The following is a 21,250-nucleotide window of genomic DNA, read 5'->3' on the forward strand; positions in this document are numbered from 1 at the left end:
TAAATATTACATGCAAATAATAATTATGAATTGAGTAGACGCTTTTATTAAGTTTTCCAAGGACGGGTGAATTTTTTTGAAGTTAGAATTACAGGAAGTTCTTAACTGTGAGATTTAATTAGTTCCCAATCTGAAGGAAACGATTTATTTGCTTAATAAGCAGCTTATCTTAAATGAGAACTGTTTTTTGATGGTCAGTAGCGGTTGTGAGCAGCGCCAAAAGTTATCGATTCTAACTAAGCATGCATTTTGAGTCAATTCAGGGTGTGGTCTGGTCATACACACTCAACGTTAAGTTACTGAACAGTCTGCGACTTTCTTTTTTGTCTTTTTCATAACTTCTCAGTTGTATAAAACGTTATTCGAGGAAATAAATAACATTCGTATGTTCTGATTACGATTTTTTTTCTCAATTTTTTTTTGTGTTGGTATCTGTTTCCTTTAATTGGTTTCAGCGATTGTGAAAGGAACAATTGTGGATAGAAAAGGAAATTTAATTCCAAGCTTCCAGGCAAATAAAACTTTTTCCCTTTAGCGTTAGTGCGAGATGGATACCAAACGCTGTTAATTTTTATTATTTAATTCAAGTTATTTTTTAGAAAATAAAATGAATAAATGAGAACATCTTTCAAGTACTGTTCCAAATTTTTTGATTAAGTTTTTAAATTTGTTTCTTGCTATTAATGTCTATTTCTTGCTGCTAAATATCTTTATGCTAACTATAAATTTTATTTTTTATGTCAAGAGTCGCCTAAAGTGATAATTAAGTAACTTTATTTTTAAATAACTGTTTAAAGAATTATAAAGTTAATCGCGAGTTACAGGGACGTAAGTCTATATAGTTATCACTATTAGTCTATATAGACGTAAGTTTATATAGTTATCGCTATGTTATCACTATTTAGCTTTATAAGGTCAATCGTCATATAGCTCTCGAATCTTTAGTATGAGCACCTGCTTTATATTACGATTTAATTAGAAGAAAAAATTATATTGGTAGTACAGGTTTGAAAATCGTTAAAGAAAATAAATTTATGAACTTTAAAAAATAAAAAAAAATACTAGGTTATTAAAATATCTTTAAAAAATCACCAATTTTTTAAAATTTTTTTCGATTGAGTAACAACATGCTTAGAACACTACCCTTAACTGAATTGGCTCACTTTTTTTTAAAGCTTTTATTAATTAAAAATGTCCCAGAAGTGTTATATAACAAACTTGCATAAAAAATGCGGAAAAAAAATTTGAAAACTAGCAGATAGAATAGTAGAAACCCCCTGCATTTTGTTTTTGTGCTAAATTTAGTTAATAACACTGTTTTATTTCCTTATCTTGAGTCTGCATTGTCTTTTACATTTTGCGCCGTGTAGCCCATTCCGGTTTTTAAGCCATTAAAATCTACTTTCAATGAAGTGATTAATCACTGGACATAAAAGTATTTGAATCGCGCAGGTGCAAGCCATAATCGTCTAATATTTAAGGCACTTAGCTGTCATTGTGTACAACTGTTTTGTTTTTACGTCCTATTTAGCTCATAACATCGTTTTATTATTTTTATCCAATGTTTACGTGCGTATCCAATGTTTATTACATTTGGTATAGCTTAGACGAGCCCATTACGGCTGCTGGGTTAGCCTTTAAAAAATTAATTTCATTTGGTGCCTAAAATATTTAAACTTATTTTAACTATATTTGGTTTGCTGGATTGCAATTGAAAAAGTGTAGTTTATAACTAAAACGAGGCGAAATGGCCGGTTGTTGCTGCACTGAGCTTTTATTGTGTATGACTGAAATTCTATTCCCGGTGGCGGCTTGAATCTTACCCAGTTCATTTTGATAATGACTAGCCTGTCTGGGAAATAAAGGCGGCTGTTGCGCATTGCTGACCGCATTTTTACAATCATACCCACCAGACCTCGACCAACGGTAATTCGAGACCAATACCGTTGATCTCGAAATAGTCAACGCGTGATGTGGGGGGGGGGGGGGGCTTTTTGACTATTTTGTTTTAAATGTAAACATTAACCTCAATCTGCATACCCATAGAGGTTAAATCGGATTATATTACGAGTTTTGCTTGTTCGTTGTGTGACGCAAAATTTCTCCAAATTTGGAAAGCTGCTTCTTTTGATTAAGATTACGGCAAAATATATACGTTTTGGCTGGTACAGTTAACAGTTAACCTTTCTACGGACATAGGTTTTGTTTACCCTTTGATCCCTTGGTTAACATCAGGGTTTTGTGAAAGTGCTTTACTTTTTATGAAACTGAAACGTTATCAAGATGGTAATAGCCACAAATAATTTGATGGGTGAGAGGTTTGAAAAAATAGAGCTAAAGCGGTAACAAATAAAGACAAGCCCTTCTGAATAATCTAATACAGCTGTTCCCAAATGGTGCTCCACGGAACCCAGGGGTTCCGTGGAAAAGTTAAAGGGGATCCGATAGTTAGGAATTTTTTAAACAATCTTTTTAAAATTTTTTTTTTTAACATTTTTGAAACCTGTAATTACATTTAGATCCAATCAATAATCCAATACCTTGTATTTCGGTTACCTTTAAAAATTATTTAAAGTAAAGTGCTTATGAAAAAGAAATGACAAGTTTTTTATTTTATTTTAAAATATAATTTTTCCAATAACAATCTATTGAATTAATTATGAAAAAGACAAGTTTTAAAAAAATTGCAGTAGTATTTCGCCATTGCGCTTTACAAATAAAAATTAAAAAAAAAACTTACTAATTTCGATAATTAAGAAATGTGCTTCCCTAATAGCCATTCTTAACGATTTTGCAGTTATTTTTAGTTTTTATTTAAACGAAAACCGTGACTTGGCGTATTTCTATAATTTTCAGCTTATGTATAGACACCAAAAACAAATTCATAACTAGATTAGATTTTTCTATAGGACTGTGAGTTTAATTGTTGAACCTAAGACTTAATTTGAGATTAACAATAATAAAACAATCAAAAAGCTTCATTTCTCTTAATAAGTATTTTCCAAATAAATTAGCATTTTATTGATTAATATGTTCGCAATTTTCTTTATATACTTTGTGTGTAAAATCGGAGTTCCACTGAAAGATTGATGGCCATTTAGGGTTCCATAGCCGGAAAAAAAATTGGGAACCGCTGATCTAATAATCAATTTTATAGTGTTAAGGTTGTCCTTTACGAACCAATATTTTAAAAACTGATTAAATCGTGATCACGCATGCCAATCTCGAAACAGCCTTATTTGAATTATTTTCATTTTCTCAATGGCCGCATATATTCTGCAGATGCTTAGCCCTATGTTTAAAGTAAATTATTAGTTAACCTTCAACAGACAATATTTTAGGAGCTCATTTTTATGATTTTTTTTTCTTCATGCGGATGATGATACTTTTCAGTACCATAAACCATTATCCTTGCAGACTCCATAAAACATTCAGTAGCTTTATTGATTTATTTGGAAGGGAAATAATTACCCTCCGTTCTCATTCATTTGCTCGACGTTTTTCCAAAGAAATAGACAGGATTGTTCAGGTATTTTCCGTAAAATTCTCCTAATAAAAATCTTCCCGATGGTTTTTAAGGGATATTAAATGCATACCTGAAATGCTGGCGTCATAAAATGTCTTATATATATTTTTTAATGTTTTTAGGTTGTATTTGTCTTTCGTAGGTTGTACGTTTAAGTATGTTACTTTCATTTGGATTTGTTGATATAAGCGCGAATAGATGGCTGGATATTAAATATTTATATTTTTGCAATTTTTACGCGTATTACAGTCAATGGTACATGAAATTAAAGAAAAATAGTCTTTTTCACATAGGTTTGATGAGTGAACTTTTACACAACAAGCATTCAAGATGTAATCAAATTCGTTCCAAACATTTTGTAGCTTCACTCTGTTAATGGTTCCTAATGTTGCACCGTAGCGTTTTTTTTAATGTTCTTGCTGTCTGTTTAGCACTGGTGGTTTATGAGCAGTATCTTTGACTAATCCCATGAAAAGAAATCAAGTGGCGTTAGGTCTGGATAACTTGGTGGCTGTGTGAGTAAGGGTAAATCGCATATCATCTTCTCGCTCTAGATATTATATGTGAATATAATATCTATACTAAAAACGCAACTAGAACTTAGACTGCATTTGTAATACAATTGGAACCATTGTACTCTGCTAATAGAACAGGCGTCTCAAGCTTCTCTCTTTTTCGTTAACATGGTTTCGGTAATTCTTACTTTTCCCACGCGAGTATAGTCCACGATCTTAATAAAATGGTAAAAGCAAGATTTGCAGAAGCCATAGTAACGGAAAAGGGAAAAATGTGGAGAGAGGGGAAATCGCGTAACCCTGAGACACATATTTTATACAATAACCACTGTTAAACAGCCGACCCAATTTTGGGTTTACGACTACTAATGATCAACTCCGTAGCTTTGTAATTTTGAATCCAATCCAGAAGTCAAAAGAGCTCCTGGATCCAGTTTCTCTTAGATCTAAATAATTGAAAATGGGTGCAAAGTTTGAAAAATTATTGTTTGAAAGTCAGCTATATTTGGAAGATTTTACCTTTAACGCAGAAAAAGACACCAATGTTTCATGCTCTATTTCATAACTATAAATTATCGCTTATTTTGACCTCAACTAATACAAAATAATGAATAAAGTATGAAAAATATGTTTAATAAAAATTCTGCATCAAAAGGAATAAGACTCATCACCATATTTTTAACATATCGGACATATTTTTAAAATGTCCGCATATTTTTAAATATGCGGACTGAGAATCCTAGCCAGAAAATAAAACCACTAATGTGCAAAATTAAAAGCAAATTGTGCTGTAATATGGAATACCCCTTATGACATTCACTTATAATCCAATTCTGGAAACTTGTGACTTAAGAAAGTTTTGTACGCCTTTGAATTTTTTTTAGAAAAATTGTATGTAAATTTTTATTGTTTAAATTACACTGCTGAGTATTTATTTTTTTTCCTTCTTCACTATTTGCGCAATAACATTGGCCTTTAAAAAGCCATCGATTCATGGCCGCCATTACTTATGCATCTATGTATGTTTTATTTATGCATGCCTTTATTAACTTCACACTCGACCTATGTAAAAATATGTATTAAGTTTTCTAACTAGATTATTATTCCCTAAATTTTAATTTTCAAAATTCAATTGTTTCCTAGAAAACCAACTGTCCAGAATAAATACGGAAACTGATTCACCCAATTTAACTGAGTTGATTTTTTTACCTCCGCATTCATTTACTTCAGATGCTGATGAAACGCTTTTTCTTTCCTTTCTTTCCTTTATATTTACCGTATTATCTTTTTTATTCTTGTGTTGAACTAGCGGAGTGGACCTTTTTTTTCTCCAAGAGTAACTTCTGTTCCTCTTAAGGAGTTTTTTTCTTCTTTTTTTACGCTTTTACCTCATCTTCCTTCTTTAAACGAGAGATGGACGATGTGTCGCGAACTTGATTCCTGAGCTAGGTGAAGTCAATCCAATTCATTTTTTATGATATAGCAGTGAAACTTCATGTTAGGAAAATATTTGGAGGATCTTAGAAATCTAGATGGGCAATTTAGCGAGTTCTTTGTCCACTTCCTTTAATGTCAGTCACTTTGGATTTAGATAGTATCTTCTTACCTATGTTTTCTAGAGGCTTTAGTTGCCTGGACGGCTCTAGTTATATTTTCAAAAATTCTGATAGCTGATGTATTTTAACTATAGTTTTCCTAGCTGCTTGGATTGCTTTAAAAGGGTCATTGATTACTTTGTTATCCATCAATTTTTCTATTGTACAAATGTTATACTTTTTTTCCTTAATATTTTTATTTTTAATAACAAGCTGCTCAGCATTTCTGCCCTTTGAATTATTAACAACATTATATTATTAATGCGGCATTCTTTAATATTTCTATCAAAAATTATTTTCTTAAACAGCTATATGTTATTGTTCAGACATTAATTTATTATTAATCAATTTAAAAATATTCTAGATTTTATTTCAACTGTTACAGTTGTTTTTGCATTTTATTTATGCTTACATTTTTACTGCATACTCGAAAGAATATTGCAAGTTCAAGGCTGAGCTAGAGATCAGTTTATCTTCAGCTATCCATTAATTGTTTGCGTCTTTTGGTTGCTAACGACAGCAGCATTTTTTTCTTTCTCGTACTGTCAATTATTTAATTGATGTAGGCTTGTAAGTTTTGATACAGGTTGTATTTTATTATTGTGTTTATTCTTTTTTTCCTCTGTAGTTGTGATAATTTGGATAAAGGAGGCTTCGAATTTCAAAATTTAGATTTAAAAAAAATTGTAGCATAGGAAATACCAGAGAGAATGACCTTTAAAATAGAAAAAAAAATAGTGTAAGGAATATCGGGCAATGGCGCTTTACATTAGAAATATCAGTGATGGGAATACGTATTTTCTGCCTGTCTAAACCTAAAAGCTAACATAAACTCCTTTGTGAGTTGACTACATAGGAAAACTATTTATGGCTTTTGTAAATATTACGAAATAAATTAAGTTTGATGTAGTATATTGTTAATTTTTCGAATTGCATACATGTTCTACACTATAATTGACACGAATCATAGATTGGTAATGTATAAGAACTATATGAGTAATATAATGTAAATAAAAATTACATAATTACAAAACGACACATCTTCCTCTATAAGTTGATAATTAAAGCAATGTATTTTTCATTTTAAATGGTCAACTTAACAGGTTTCACTGCACCATATTCTGCGAATTGTCACTACGCCCTAACCTAGGTCAATAATAAGTTGAAAAAAAAGTTAATTTAGGAAGTAGTATGTTTTTGTGCTTGTAATTTACAATTTCTGCGCAAATTAATTAGCATATATAATCAGTATTTTTTTAAAGCTCTTTTATTCTTTTTGCTTTTATAGTCTCCCCCCCCCCTCGAAAACGTTTAGTTTAGATTATTTTTTCATTTTAAAGTTTAGATTGTTAATAATATTTTACACCTGTTGAGGTACGTTTGTAACAATGTTGAATACGTTTTGTAACAATGATTTGTAAGTATTACCAAAGTAATTCGAATATTAAAATTGGTATTATATCCAGTTCTCTAATTGAATATATGTTCTTGTGTACTAATATTTTAAGTAATTATTCATAGTTTGTTATAGTTATTATAGTTATAGTTAGTTATTACTTATAGTTAGAGACGCGTATCACATTGGTAATGTATGAGAACTTCACAAGTAACATAATGTAAATAAAAATAACATGGTTATAAAACGACACATCTTCCTCTAAGCAATGTACCACTAATGGTCAACTTAAACAGGTTTCAGTGTACCACATTCTACAAATTGTGAATATGCCCTTACCTAAATCAATAATAAGTTGAAAAAAATGTTAACTCAGAGAGTAGTATTTTGAGTCTGATTTTGAAACTTAAAATTTCTGCTCAAATTGATTTTTTTTCTTCATAATTTTATAACCGTAGTTGAACATCCTACCCAATTTTGAGTTTGCAACTACCTATGTTCAACTCCGTAGCCTTGTAATTTTGAATCCAATCCAAAAGACAAGGGAACTTCTGGATCAAGAATTGGGTGAAATTTACCTTCATGGAGGATTTTTTGATAGAACTAATGCAAATAGTTTAGCATATCTAGTGTGTACCTCTAGATCTTTTAAAATACGATCATTAGAACTGAAGTTATTCCAAGTGTTTGACTTGCTCAATATTGTAATTTTTTTTCAGCTTTTGAAATAAACATATTTAGTAAAGCTGAGTTACTGCTCAATAGTTTGTTGTTTGCATCAACTTACGTTAATTTTACGTTTCTTGTGTTTACTTCATCGTGGTCTGAAGATTTCATTTACTCATAATCAAGCCAAAGAAAATGTCGGTATTTTTTTATGTGCGCTCTATACAAGTGGAGAATTAAAACAAAACTGTTATAAAATTTAATTGTGTATAGAATTGTAGTTTTTAGGTATTATAAGGCATAAAAGATAACATAAATGCAATATGAAAAAAAGCAAATATTCAACAATTTAACGTCGTAAAATAATTATATCTCACGTTGCTTAAAAATTGATTTTGTTAAACTAACTAAGCTCAAAAGATGTCATTAATTACACTAACTTTTCTTCAAAACTTTCCTTTTTAGAATAAATTATGCACAAAAAATGTTCTAATTTATTGTGAAAAATGCAGATGCCCTCATTAAAAAGGCAACTTTCGCCTTCGGGAAGAACTAAAGACGGTGAAAAAAGTAACTATCATGATTATCATTATTGATTTCTATCGAAAGTGCAGAAACATGTACACAGAGCATCACGACAGAGAGACAGGGAAATAAGTCTCTTCAATTTTATTATCCGTCCATCCTGCCAATTTGGCACACGGAGTGTAAGATAATGGAAGTTTTGTCACCGAAGAGTGGCTCCTAAGTACGCCAAATTAAGCACATTCTTTTATGAGTCTCAATCAACTCTCTAAAAGAAGAAAAAGGTATGGAGTAGAGCTGAGTAGAAAAAAAAAGTAGACTATTTATTGAGACTTTTTCAGGGTTCATCAAACATATTTTCCCATTTTTTCGATCACTGTGATCGTGGAATTCATGACTAATCTTGATAACATTCCCCCATTCATGTGTCGTGGAATGCAATAAACAAAATGACACAAGGTATGAAACTAGTTACATTGTCTATGAAAGGTAACAGTGCGAAGAAGTTTTTAATGAGAGTTATGAATACTAGGCTTCAGAGGAGCACATTAAAGAGTTTACACTCCAAAGCTTAGTATGTAAAATAAATAAATAAAAATTACGCATAGTATTTTGTTTTTCAAAACGCTAGTAAAATGGCAACGCTTTCCGACCAAATGTTTTCATCTCACCGCAGCGCTGGAGTACTAATAAGTACTAATTGTGTGATCAGTTGATCGTTTTCCTTTATAAAATTTTTTTATTGAATTTATGAAATTCATTACAATTGTTTAGTTATGTTTTATTTTGATTCCATATCGTTTTCTTTTATAATTTTTTTTATCAAATTTATGAAATTCGCTCCAATAGTTTGTTTTATTTTGCTTCTATATAGTTTTTATTTATAGTTTATTTTAAAATCAAATGTATGAAATTTACTATAATTATTTAGTTATTTGTTTTATTTTCAATTCCATAAAATGCTTGTATTTTTAATTCCATAAAATTTTCTCTTTAGAGGATGTCGAGTATTAATGAAAACTGAGCGCGTCAATTTTCTTCACCTAAAGTAAACTACGTTTTGATTTAAATGTTTCAACTTAGGTCTTGTCTTCTTGTTTTTCAGCTCATTTCTTCGTTGAATATAATTTATATTTTTGTTTGAAAAGTGTTATTTTTTGTAATTACTACGTAAATGATTTTCGATAAATTATTTTCTTTCTCTCTGTTTATATTAGAATTTATTATTGAGCAGAATTAAAGGAAGTAAACACGTAAACATATATGGCACTAATAATACAATATGAAATGACAGTTTCCTTTCACTGTTGTTGTTAAAAGGATCTGTAACCAGTAGGCGAGAGGAGGAAAAAAAAAGGTTATGGTGACGTTACAGTAGATAATCATTAAATATTTGTTTATAGTTGGAACAAAAACTTAGTGTCTCATATTTTGAATAGAAGAAAATTATATCTTCCTTCCTAATTTTTTTATCGCCGTTCATAAACTGCGATACACTTACACTAGCAGCATTATGCTTCCCTACTCCAACTCATTCCATTATCCAACTAAAAAACATATAAGGAAATACTAGCCTACTTAAAACATTTTTTTTAATCGAACTATATTAAACTCCTTCTTTGAATGAATGGTGTAAATCTCAGCCGCCGGTAATCAATAGTTTGTTATTAAATAACCAATAAAAAATAATTTCCAATAACTTGATAGAAAAAGCAGTGTTAAATACTGTTAATTAGTATCTGTTAATAAATATAATTAATATCATAAATACTTCACAAGTGAAATGAATCTCATAAACATATGAACTAAACATCATACTTAATTTTGTGAGTCATATAAGCATGTTTCATACTCGCGTGAAATGAGAATATCATATATACATAAAATAGATTTCTATACACATATGAAATGAATAACCTATTAAATCTTATAAGCCCCGCAAGCATGTCTCATATAAGCTAAGCTCATACAAGTAAAATTAGAATTTCGCACGCATATGATATAATACGGAACCTGAAATTAAAGAATGAATATAATATTTTACAAAATGTAAAATGTGTTTCTTCTCTGGGAAATAATCACTTTAAAATTACCATTCCGGTTTTAATAACACAATTTTATTGAGACAAAACACATAGAGAACTAAACTACATAATACAGAAAACAAAAATTAACATTTATTTATCACGTGACTTTGTGCGGCCATCTATATTTCATTTTGAAAATTACTTCAAACAGAAACAGAACCTAATACGTCATTTGACTATATCTGATTCACCAAGCGTACCTGAATCTAATAAGTGAATGTTACACATATATAATATGAAACGGAATGATTATCATGCCAAATATTGTATCATAGAATGAATATCATACCAAATAAATATCCACCACGCAGTGGAATATCAAATGAATGTATATAAAATAAAATTATACACATATGAATTAAATACCATTAATTTTGCGCTGGCAGACTTCATATTTGATACCCTTTTGAACAAAAATATCTTGGAAAAGGTTTTTGTATTAATATTTTCGTAGTATGTGTGTCAGCGATTTTGTATCTCTTCATGCGCGTATCAGATTCATTTCCTGTGTGGGATATTAATTTATGTCGCATTTCGTATCTGTGAGATTCATATCACAAATGTCAAGTGTTCAATTCATATGTGTATGAGTTTATTTCATATGCATTCATTTGATATTCCACTGCGTGGTGGATATTTATTTGGTATGATATTCATTCCGTGGTACAATATTTGGTATGATAATCATTCCGTTTCATATTACATGTGTGTAACATTCGCTTATTGGATTCAGGTATGCTTGGTGAATCATATATAGTCAAATGATGTATTAGGTTCCGTATTATATGCATTGCAGGTGTGTGTATGAGATTCTCATTTCACGCTTATATGAGACTTGCTCTGATGAGATATACGATTAATATATTCATTTCATATGTGTGAGCGATTCTAATTTTACGCATGTATAAGACATGCTTACGTGACTTATAAGATTAAATAGGTTGCTCATTTCATATGTGTACAGAAATCTATTTTATGACTCATTTCACGCGAGTATGAGACATGCTCATATGACTCATAAAATTAAGTATGATGTATGTTTATTTCATATGTTTATAAGATTTATTTCACTTGTGAAGTATTTATGATATTAATTTATTTCTCGAGTGTATAAAATACATGTTATATATGCTCCACTCTATTGCTTTACATGAGACACTTCAAATTAATGAAATTCATATCATAAATGAGGATATTAGTCTATATTAGCATTATTTTGCTATATTATATTTAGTAAAATCACGTCTATATTAGCATACTTATCTATAACGTATATTCATTATATATTTGTTCTGTTCGAAATATTTCGAACCGAATTCAATAACTCTATTTTATTTTATAACCTGAGACGAACAGCAGACCCATTTTTTGATTTGCCGCTTTTAATTTTCCACTCTGTAGCTTTGTAGTTTTGAATCCAGAAGTTTTGAAGCTTTGTAGTTTTGAATCCAGAAAACAAGGAATTTTCCGGATTCTAGCATTTGGACAAACTAACCTTCGTGAGTCGCGATAGCTCAGGGGATAGAGCGTTCGCCTTTCAATGAGGTGAACCGGGATCGAATCCCTTCAATATAGCTGGTTGATACTAATTCCACATTAGGCTTGCACCAACCACAGTACTAACGTGAAATATCCTCAGTGGTAGACGGATCATGGGTTAGAGTCCCCTTGCCGTCAGGTTCTCATGGCCTTCCTGTCCATGTAACGCAAATGCCGGTTAGTTCCACCAAGAAGTCTCTACGAAGGCAAATTTCTCCCAATACTTGATCCAGGAGCTCCCTTGTTTTCTGGATTGGGTTCAAAATTACAAGGCTACGGAGTTGAACATTAGTAGTAGTAAACCCAAAAATTTTGTCGTCTGTTCAACGACGGTTATAAAATAAAATATAAAACTAGCCTTCGTGGAAGACTTTGTGATGAAACTTACCAGCATTTGCGTCACATGGCGTGAAAAACGACGTATATCTCCCACGATTGTCCCGACGGCTAGTGGATTCTAACCCATGATTTGTCTACACTGGGGATATTTTACATAAGTTTTACGGTCAATGCGAGAACGGAAGAGAATTTGAATCGTTGAGCCATATTTGGGATTCGAACCTGTCTCCTCATTGGGAGGCGAGAACTCTAACCTCCTAACATCGTTGAAACTGACTCTAACATCGTGACTCATAATAACTCATTGTGTATCGCTATAACTATGAATTTCTGATTATATTACAATATACATTCGTAGTTAGATAGTATTTTGATATTAATTTGATATACCTCCGCGTCAGGAAAAGTTTCCCGAAATACAATATCTCCCTTTCTAAATATATCCTAGTTTATATTTAATCTGTCTTCAGGCTTGCCTTTTAGCTGGAAGATAATTAATTCCCTTCGTATCTCTTTTAGTTATCCCTTCTCAATATTTAGACTATTTTCTCCGTTTATTTTAATCCTCTTTTGTAATTAAACCCCAATCTGTGACATAAAATGTCGGGTTTATTTGAAACCTGTTATAAAGGAATCCATAAAGCCGAAGTTGCCTTCAATGTCTGCTAGAAATTTACCCGCTTTAATAAGGGAGGCATGTAATATCGCCCTCATCTGCTTTTCTAGGGGCTTATGCCATACATTTTTGATCCTCTTAATTGTAATTAAGGACTGCTTGCTGCGTTTACTGAGAAATTTATCTATTGCCCGTCATTAAATATTTTTAGCCTGCTATATCAAATTTTTCTTCGGTTAAGTTTATTATTATTTTTATTATTATTTTCCCCCCTGTTTGTTTCGATTGATATGGGTGCATTCAAATAACGTATGTAATACTACAATAAATTTGATTTGGAGTATTAATTTTACTGCTTGTTTTTTTGACTTAATGTGAAATAAAGCGAATTCCTTTATTCAGTGTTTCAGATAATGTGAGTGACGTCATTCTGTGTGCATGTAATTACTGAACTTGTATAAAAAGCATGTATTTTTGTCAGCAAGGATCACTTCACTAAGTCACGTCACATCACGATTTCGTTGTGATCGAGTGACGCACATCACATTTCTATGTTTAAAGCAGTATTATTAGCTATTTTTCAGCTGTGTGCCGTATCGATATAGTCCTGTATGTAATAAAAAATGTTTTAATCTTCACGTTTCATTAGATGACGATCCACATTCACTCAACACGCACTGTGCGTGCTCTGTAAACATAATTCTTAGCACACCATTTGCCATGGCAGAATTTGTCGCAAACGCAACTTGTCGCAGGCACAACTAAACAATTATTCGTAGTAAGCACAAATAGTGAATTGGCTCACGATGAATTTTCGTCACTACGAATTGCTCAAGCGCTTCAAAAATAGGCGCTCATTCTCAAGACTTGCCAGACGTATTATTATCCCAGAAGATTATTTCCCATTGAATTTATGTTATTAATGTTTTAAAATTATAGTCAGTGGTCGGAAGTGGCGCACTACAAGTAGTGAAACTACTGTAGTCGCTATTTTTTTCATAATTTGTAGTGTAGTGTGCTACTTTTAGTAGTGTTAAGTAGTGCGATACTAAAAAAAAGTAGTTTGTAGCGATTCCTTGCTACCTTTTTTAACGTTAGTTTAGAGAAGAGACAAGGTCCGAGCACGACTAATTTTTTTGAATTTGATGGGTAAAAATCATTGCGGACTCGTCAATGGACGCAATGAAAATGCCCCTGCTTCAACAGAATTACATATTTAGAATCAAATATAACTAATATTTAAACTAGCCATTACGAATAATAGATTATTCATCACACTTTCACATATGAATCTACAATCGTGAAACAATGATGTTATTTCAATGGAAGGGAACATATTTTCGCTGCACTAAATTTCTTTGAGGAAATAAGCATTAAACACTTAACAAAATCGATATTTTCCTAGTATTTCTTGAAGTAAATATTCGCTGTCAAGAAAGGCATAAAAAGTTGAAGGTTAAATGAAGAAATAATAAGCCAATTTTTTATTCAAAAACATTTTTAACATGGATGTAAATTAGGTTCTCCGGCAAAGTTCGTCTTCTTAAAGTAGTGAATTAGTTACTACATTTCGGAAGTAGTTTATAGTCACTGCATTTGAAAAAAAATGTAGTTGTATTTAACAACATTTGTAACAAAGTAGTTGTAGTAATTTACAAAAATAATGTAGTTTTTTACAAAAATAATGTAGTTTTTTTTGTATAAAACATTTATCTTTTTAAGTTTTACTATGCAATTAGCTGTCTTCAATAAAAGCATTTTCGCAGTTTAATTTTTTATTCAAAGATATATTTTTATTTTTAATTTCTTTAAAATTGTGAAGGGAAAAAAAACTGAAATAATTTCAATCTTGGTGTGTAGAATTAAATTTATCTTCAAGGCTAGCAAAAACAAAAATTTATTTATTGATTCGAGTATTTAAAAAAGACAGATTTTTCTTTCTTGTTAATACTTAGAGTACTTAAAAACCTTTTTGGAATTTAGCTTGCTCGAGAGGCGTATAATTTATCTCTTAATTATCAAAATTTCAAACTTCCGTATCTTGATTATGTTTATCAACTAAATTTAAAGGACATAATTCACGAAGAAATTCCTTTGATAAACCAAAACTTTTCATTAAAAAAAAATCCCTAAGCGTCTGTAATAAATTCAAAAATTTTTATCTTGGAGAGGAGCATGTTTATCTCTTTATTATTGCTCATTTGCTTGATAAGAGTCTCCAAGTATTGAACTTAGTCCTTAATTTGACCAGTGGGAGCAAAACGTAATAGTTTAAGTTCGCTTAAGGGACCTGTTTGTTGCCTGTTGCGTAAATAGTTTTAACTACTCTCGAATTTCTCCAATGCCGTGAAATGTTCTTGCTTAGTTTGGTGTTGTTCTAGCTCAGTTAAATTATAATTTTAAGTATCATTTAAAGCATTATTATTTTTAAGTATTAATACTTACAATATCAGGGGTCTGTTTATAAGAAATTTGGGTCCGTTAACGGACACTTCACAAAATAGTTTTTCTTTTAATTGGACTCTTCACAAATCTGTTTATCTTCATTATTGTTTTGTTAATCGAATAAACCCTTCCCAGGAAGGGGGGGGGGAGAGAAAGACAGATGTAAACGAACTAAATTTTGTCTTCCGCAGAAGCTTCTTCCGAAATGAATATTCTGCTTTCAGCAGTATAGGCTAAATACCAAATATTTGTATGTTGCATCTGTAATTTAGTAGCAACAATTGCTGTTTATTTTTTAAAATTTAGTTTTTTAAATTATAATTTTATAGTGTTGAGCATAATCTTGTATGTCTTTATAATTTATAGACTCCCTGAAGAAGTTTTTTTGCAATAACGGACCCAATTGCACAAATTCACAAAAACAGGACCCTGGTTGAAAGAATGAGACTTAACGTTTATATTATATTCATAAATTACGAGTAATTTTTTCACAATTTTACAAAAGCGGATCTTTCACGAAATGTCTGGACAGACCCGAATATACTAGAGCATTAATTGGTAAATGGAAAAGAAAAAATCGGGTTTGAGTTTTTTTTCTTTTTCAGTAACCGGCGTTGAACAGCTGAATGACTCAATTCTGAGTTTGTAAGTATTAATGTTCACCTCAATAGCCTTGTAATTTTGAACCTAACCCAGAAGACAAATGAACTCTTGGATAAAGCTTTAAGCGAAACTAGCTTTCGTGGAGGAATTAATCCGCATTTGCGTTACATGGAGAGGAAAACCTCACACTGTTCTTGCCTCACCTGATTGCAGGGGGACTCAAACACATTATCCGTCTACCACTAGAATATTTTACGTCAACACTGTGATAGGTGTGAGTCGGGTGCAATTTTCATATCAACCAGTCTTCGCTGCGGATTCGAACCTGGTTCACCTCATAGGGAGGCGATCGCTCTATTCTCTGAACCGCCATGGTTGCCAGAATTGAGTTTAAAAAAATCCCGATTATTTATTATTTAAAAGAGCATTATTTTTACCAACCCTTTAGCTAAATTAACACGGTGCATGGCACATATCACAAATACTTCTGAGAGTTGAAAATCTTGTAAATAAAAGCTCAGATTTTTAACATACACCCTTTCAGCTTTTACTGATAACAGACTGTAAGAAATCTACATAATTTTTTAAAAATTACCTTTTAAAGTTTTAAATCTTCAATTGTGATTACTTCACATTTTTTACTCATTTAAACAAAATAACACGTTTTTAAGTAGGGGACGATGAAATATGAAGGCTGAAAAAAAATATATTTTCAGAGACCTTAATTATTATTAACTTTTACGACTCCCCGTTACTTGACGCTTTAATTTTGTTTTGCAGCGAAAAATTATTTATTTTTACTCCATCAATCATTACCATAATTTAAAAACGAATATTTTTCTCTACAGTATGGGGGAAGTAATTTTGCTAATAAATTAGCACAAATTAACTGTATCACCCTCTTTGTAGCAATTTCAATTTCTAGCCCTACCTTCACATTTAATGTCTAGAGTGGAATCCCTCACATGTAGCAAAATGACTTTAAAATAATATTTTCCGTCAGCTGCTGCTAATCAGTCCGACGCTAGTGTAAACGCTGCTGCACACCCCTTTTTAATAGGAACATTTCGCCTTGTCGGGAACATTTATTTTAATACCTAAGGCTTTCAACGTATCCCCGGCTACAATTAATCTGACGTCATAAAATTAGTCTTCCCCCTATTTTCGGCGGAAGGCGCGTGTTTATTGGCTCTATAATATACCTTAAGTCGATATTAAATGGGGTATGAAGGTTTTAGTCGCGATTTTTGCATATGAATATGGTTACAAAAAATAGTGTCCCCATTTTTGTTTTATCGCGTGATTAAAGAAATGTATTAGTTGTGCTTTTTAATGTGCTGTGAAAGGAATATGTATTTTTCATTTTGTATTTATTAGTATTTTATTTTTTATCCATAGTTAGTAGTACTACTACAGGGGTCTGTCCAGGCCGAATTTACTGCCGTTTAGCGGTACCTTCACAAATTTAATTTTAGGTAAAACGCTAGTTTCACAAATTCAACTTTAGGAAAAACGGTAGTTTCACAAAATACTTTTTCTTAAAAACTTTATTTTTGTATCCCTTAAGAAACGATAAATCTATATTTTTACCATGTTTTGTGTTGACTTTTTAATATAATTTTTAATTTTTCGCAAATTATGTCAAAATTTTCACAAAATAGGTACTTTTCAGAAAAACCTAGAAAGACCCGTGTACTAGCTTAGTACTCTGTAGTTCAAGCTTTTTTCAACCCTTTAGGTTTCAAGAACATTTAGTTTGTTAAAAGAGATGGGGAAAATATCTTTTCTCAAAAGATGACGTTTTTACATCAAATTGTTTCACAGTATTGTTACCACATAGGCACTTTACGATTTCCTAGAATTTCTATACACAAAAACAGTTTATTGCCTACATGAGAATCGTGCTTTTCATGAAAATAGCTCTCCTGAATATTTTGAGAATGTGGCTGGTCATTTAGGAAACTATTAAAATTCCAAATTATGTAAGATTTCAGGAGGAAAAAAGTATTCTGTCATTTTTTTATTGAAATAATTTTTTAATGCGAGCAAATAAATTAAGGAAAAACAACTTCCACTTTTTTTCTTGATATTGGGAAAAATTGCGTCCAGTTCATTTCAGTTAATGATTACAAAAATATCTTGCTTATTCTATGTAAGATTGCAGTGATTCATTTCGGTTAATGTTAACAAAAATATATTGCTAATTCTATGTAATATTGCAGTGATAATTTCGGTTAATGTTGACAAAAATATCTTGCTTATTCTATGTAAGATTGCAGTGATTCATTTCGGTTAATGTTAACAAAAATATTTTGCTAATTCTATGTAAGATTGCAGTGATAATTTCGGTTAATGTTAACAAAAATATCTTGCTTATTCTATGTAACATTGCAGTGATCAAAGCAAAGGGCGACGCTGCAAAATATTAAGCAACTTTTTCTCTCCCTCCATTTATAAATGAATTTTAGTGTTCGTAATGAAATATTCTAATATTTTGGACCACATATATTAACTATATTGATTTTATTTCAAAAATAAATTTTCGCATTTACTTATGCTTCATTATGATTTTCTGATTTTATCTAAGTAAGTAAAAAACAAATGAACAAAGCAAGATACTTTTTAATGTTGAATTTTTAATTATTTGAATATTTTGAATCAGATAAGTACAGCTGACTAAAAAATAATAATTACCTTGAGTAACCTTGTTTCTAATGATTGGATTTTCGCGTAATAAATGCCAATCTTCATGGTGAAACTCTACTTTTTGTGGATTTTACCACATCTCAAGAGCTTTCTCGGCGAATCGAAAATTTTTATCGCAAAATAATAAAATTCAATTATTTAAAGTTAATTTTAATAATTATATATTTTTTAATAAGTATTTTTAATAAGAATTTATTTTTCTTCGAATTGGTATGCCAATTTTTATTCCATTTTAAACTATTTAAGTGACGAAATTTGAACGAGTTTTAGATTTTTAATTTTTTGTGAAAATGAAGTCCCAAATTATCAATTAAAATACATTTATATGAAGTTTTTTCCTCCTTCACACTTAGCCTAATAGCTTAAATAATTCAATACAGTTTGCTTTCCCTTACCAAGAATTCTTTTAAGGCTGCAAGTGTTTTCGTTTGTTGATCGTTAGATGGCGCTAAAAGACCGCTTTCGCCTTTTTCATTTGATGACAAGGGCGGTTCTTTGATCACAAGAAGTCGCTCAGTCGCAAATCTGTGGCAGCTGCATACGGGCGGCCGACTAGTTCTCCGTAAAAACTTCTCTCCGCTGGCCTGACTGAATTTTTTTTTTTTATAATTCCCAATGTCTTCCAAGTTTAGAAGCGGCGCCCCAAAAATCTCGCTCGGTTTCATGCATTTCACGGCATTTTCACCTATTAAAGACGGCATTCAAATTAAAATGTTTGATTGAATTTGCAAGGAAAAATTCCAAAGTGCGCAAAGATTTCATGCGACTAGTGTCCCGAGCTTACGCGTCTTCCATAGGTTTAAAAACAAAAGGAAATTAATTTTTTTTTATTGTTATAAATATATTAGTGCTTGTGATTTTTCACTTTTTTTTTTGACTTGCAGTTAGTTTTGCTGATTTTAGAATGTTTTCTTTACGATAGTTTTTGTTTCAAAATTCAATTTCTCTATTTGTCTTTTCACAAATGCCTGCTGTACTTAGAATATGCAGACCTAAAAAATAAAAGTATTCTGCAATTTTGTTGCAGTTTAATACAATTTTATAAAAAAGAAATGTTAATCTTAACCTTTATAATTTTTGTCAGCATTTTAAAATAACTTTAAGGCGCACTACCGTATAAAGATATAGTTTTTAAAGTTAATTATGTCTTTTTTAAAACTAAATACAAAATTCTAAATTGTTATAAAATTTCAATCCTTAGACCATTTGCCTTTTCCCCACCAACAGATTCTTGCTAAATTTTTTACGGATGTCTTTCAAATTTGGAAAAAGGCAAAGAGTGCCTTAATTTATATGCCTCTAAATTAAATGAAAGATAAAACCATATCTAAATATTTATGTACGATAACTAGTTCCTGAAATTGGCGATTAACAAACGATAAATTGGCGACGACATATTCTATATTTTTAACGATCTGCTTACTAGTGCCTGATAAAATGAAAAATTATAAATTACCAAGGCAAATTCACATCTCGTGCCTTAGACGGTAACATCCGCGAATAAATAAATCCTAGCTGTTTTGTAGAATAATATTGCTTAGAATATAATCCTTTTTGTTTAGAAGATGCTTCTTGCTGCAATAGTGAATACATTTTGTGGATTTATGTGTTGTGTTTGTGCTATTGCCAAGATTGATTTTAAGTGACTAAAAATCGGATACTAACTTTTTTGTGCCAATGAGATGTTTTTGTGATGTAAGTATGTTTGTTTATTTGCTTCTATGAAGGATCGTCTGTAGATATTTTGTTATTGCCTTTTTGTATTTTTGTATCCCTTCTTCATATACAGATGCAGAAAAAAATTGTACAGCAATCAACTTAAATATCGATACTCTTGAACCATAATATTGGTATTTTGAATCATATCGGTATATTGAATCATAATATCGTTGTCTTGAACCATAATATCGGTATTGAATCATAATATCGGTATTGAATCATAATATCGTTGTTTTGAACCATAATATCGGTATATTGAATCATATTATCGATATCTTGAACCATAATATCGGTATATTGAACCATAATATCGGCAATGAATCATAATATCATTATTTGAATCATATCGGTATTTTGACTAATAAAATCTGTACTTGAACCATATCTAGGTTCGACTGTATTTTCAAAAATTCCAGAAAAACTGAGAAAGTTTCTGCTAAAATACATGTCTAAAATATATTTTTAATCCACTTAATTGCTTTTTTGTTTTGAGTATTTAAATAAATATAATTGTCAAATAATAAGTTTATTTGTTGTAATAAATTAGAAGCTTTTTTTTTAATTTTCCAGAATACTCAGTTTTTTTTGGAATTCCCTGTTTTTAAATTAAATAAGGAAAATTCTAAAACTATAAATCAAAAATGAGTTAAATATCTATTATTATTCAAAATTATGAACACAAAAATTCAAAAAGCATAGTATAAATAGTATATTATAGTCTATTTAATACCAATCATGGATAAAGTATTGCAGTCAATTTTACTTCGTATATTATACGTCGTTATTAACCAATATTATATTTTTTGTATTTTTACGACTATAAAAAATAAGGAAAATTCCTTGTTTCTAAACTATTTTTTTATTTATTATTAACCTGTTTCTAAACTATTTTCTAAACTATATTAAGCATTAGTTAACTGAAATATATGATTTAACTATGAATTTATATTGCCTTCTAAAATCTCCTGGATTT

General features: G+C 30.6%; 1 protein-coding gene across 6 annotated transcripts in view; it reads left to right on the top strand.

The window, feature by feature from the left end:
• The window catches only part of LOC107455513 (uncharacterized), a 193,554-nt gene that overhangs the window by 17,255 nt on the left and 155,049 nt on the right, over window positions 1-21,250 (top strand). For 2 of the 6 annotated variants that reach the window (XM_071183111.1, XM_071183113.1), the window contains exon 1: window positions 19,077-20,253. The exons of the other annotated variants lie outside the window; for them this stretch is intronic. The gene's annotated coding sequence lies outside the window, so the exon portion shown is untranslated. Of the gene's footprint in view, window positions 1-19,076; window positions 20,254-21,250 lie in introns of those variants that run through there. 6 annotated transcript variants of the gene reach the window in all.

Source organism: Parasteatoda tepidariorum, chromosome 7 (assembly GCF_043381705.1).
Source record: "Parasteatoda tepidariorum isolate YZ-2023 chromosome 7, CAS_Ptep_4.0, whole genome shotgun sequence".
NCBI classification, from domain to species: Eukaryota; Metazoa; Arthropoda; class Arachnida; order Araneae; family Theridiidae; genus Parasteatoda; species Parasteatoda tepidariorum.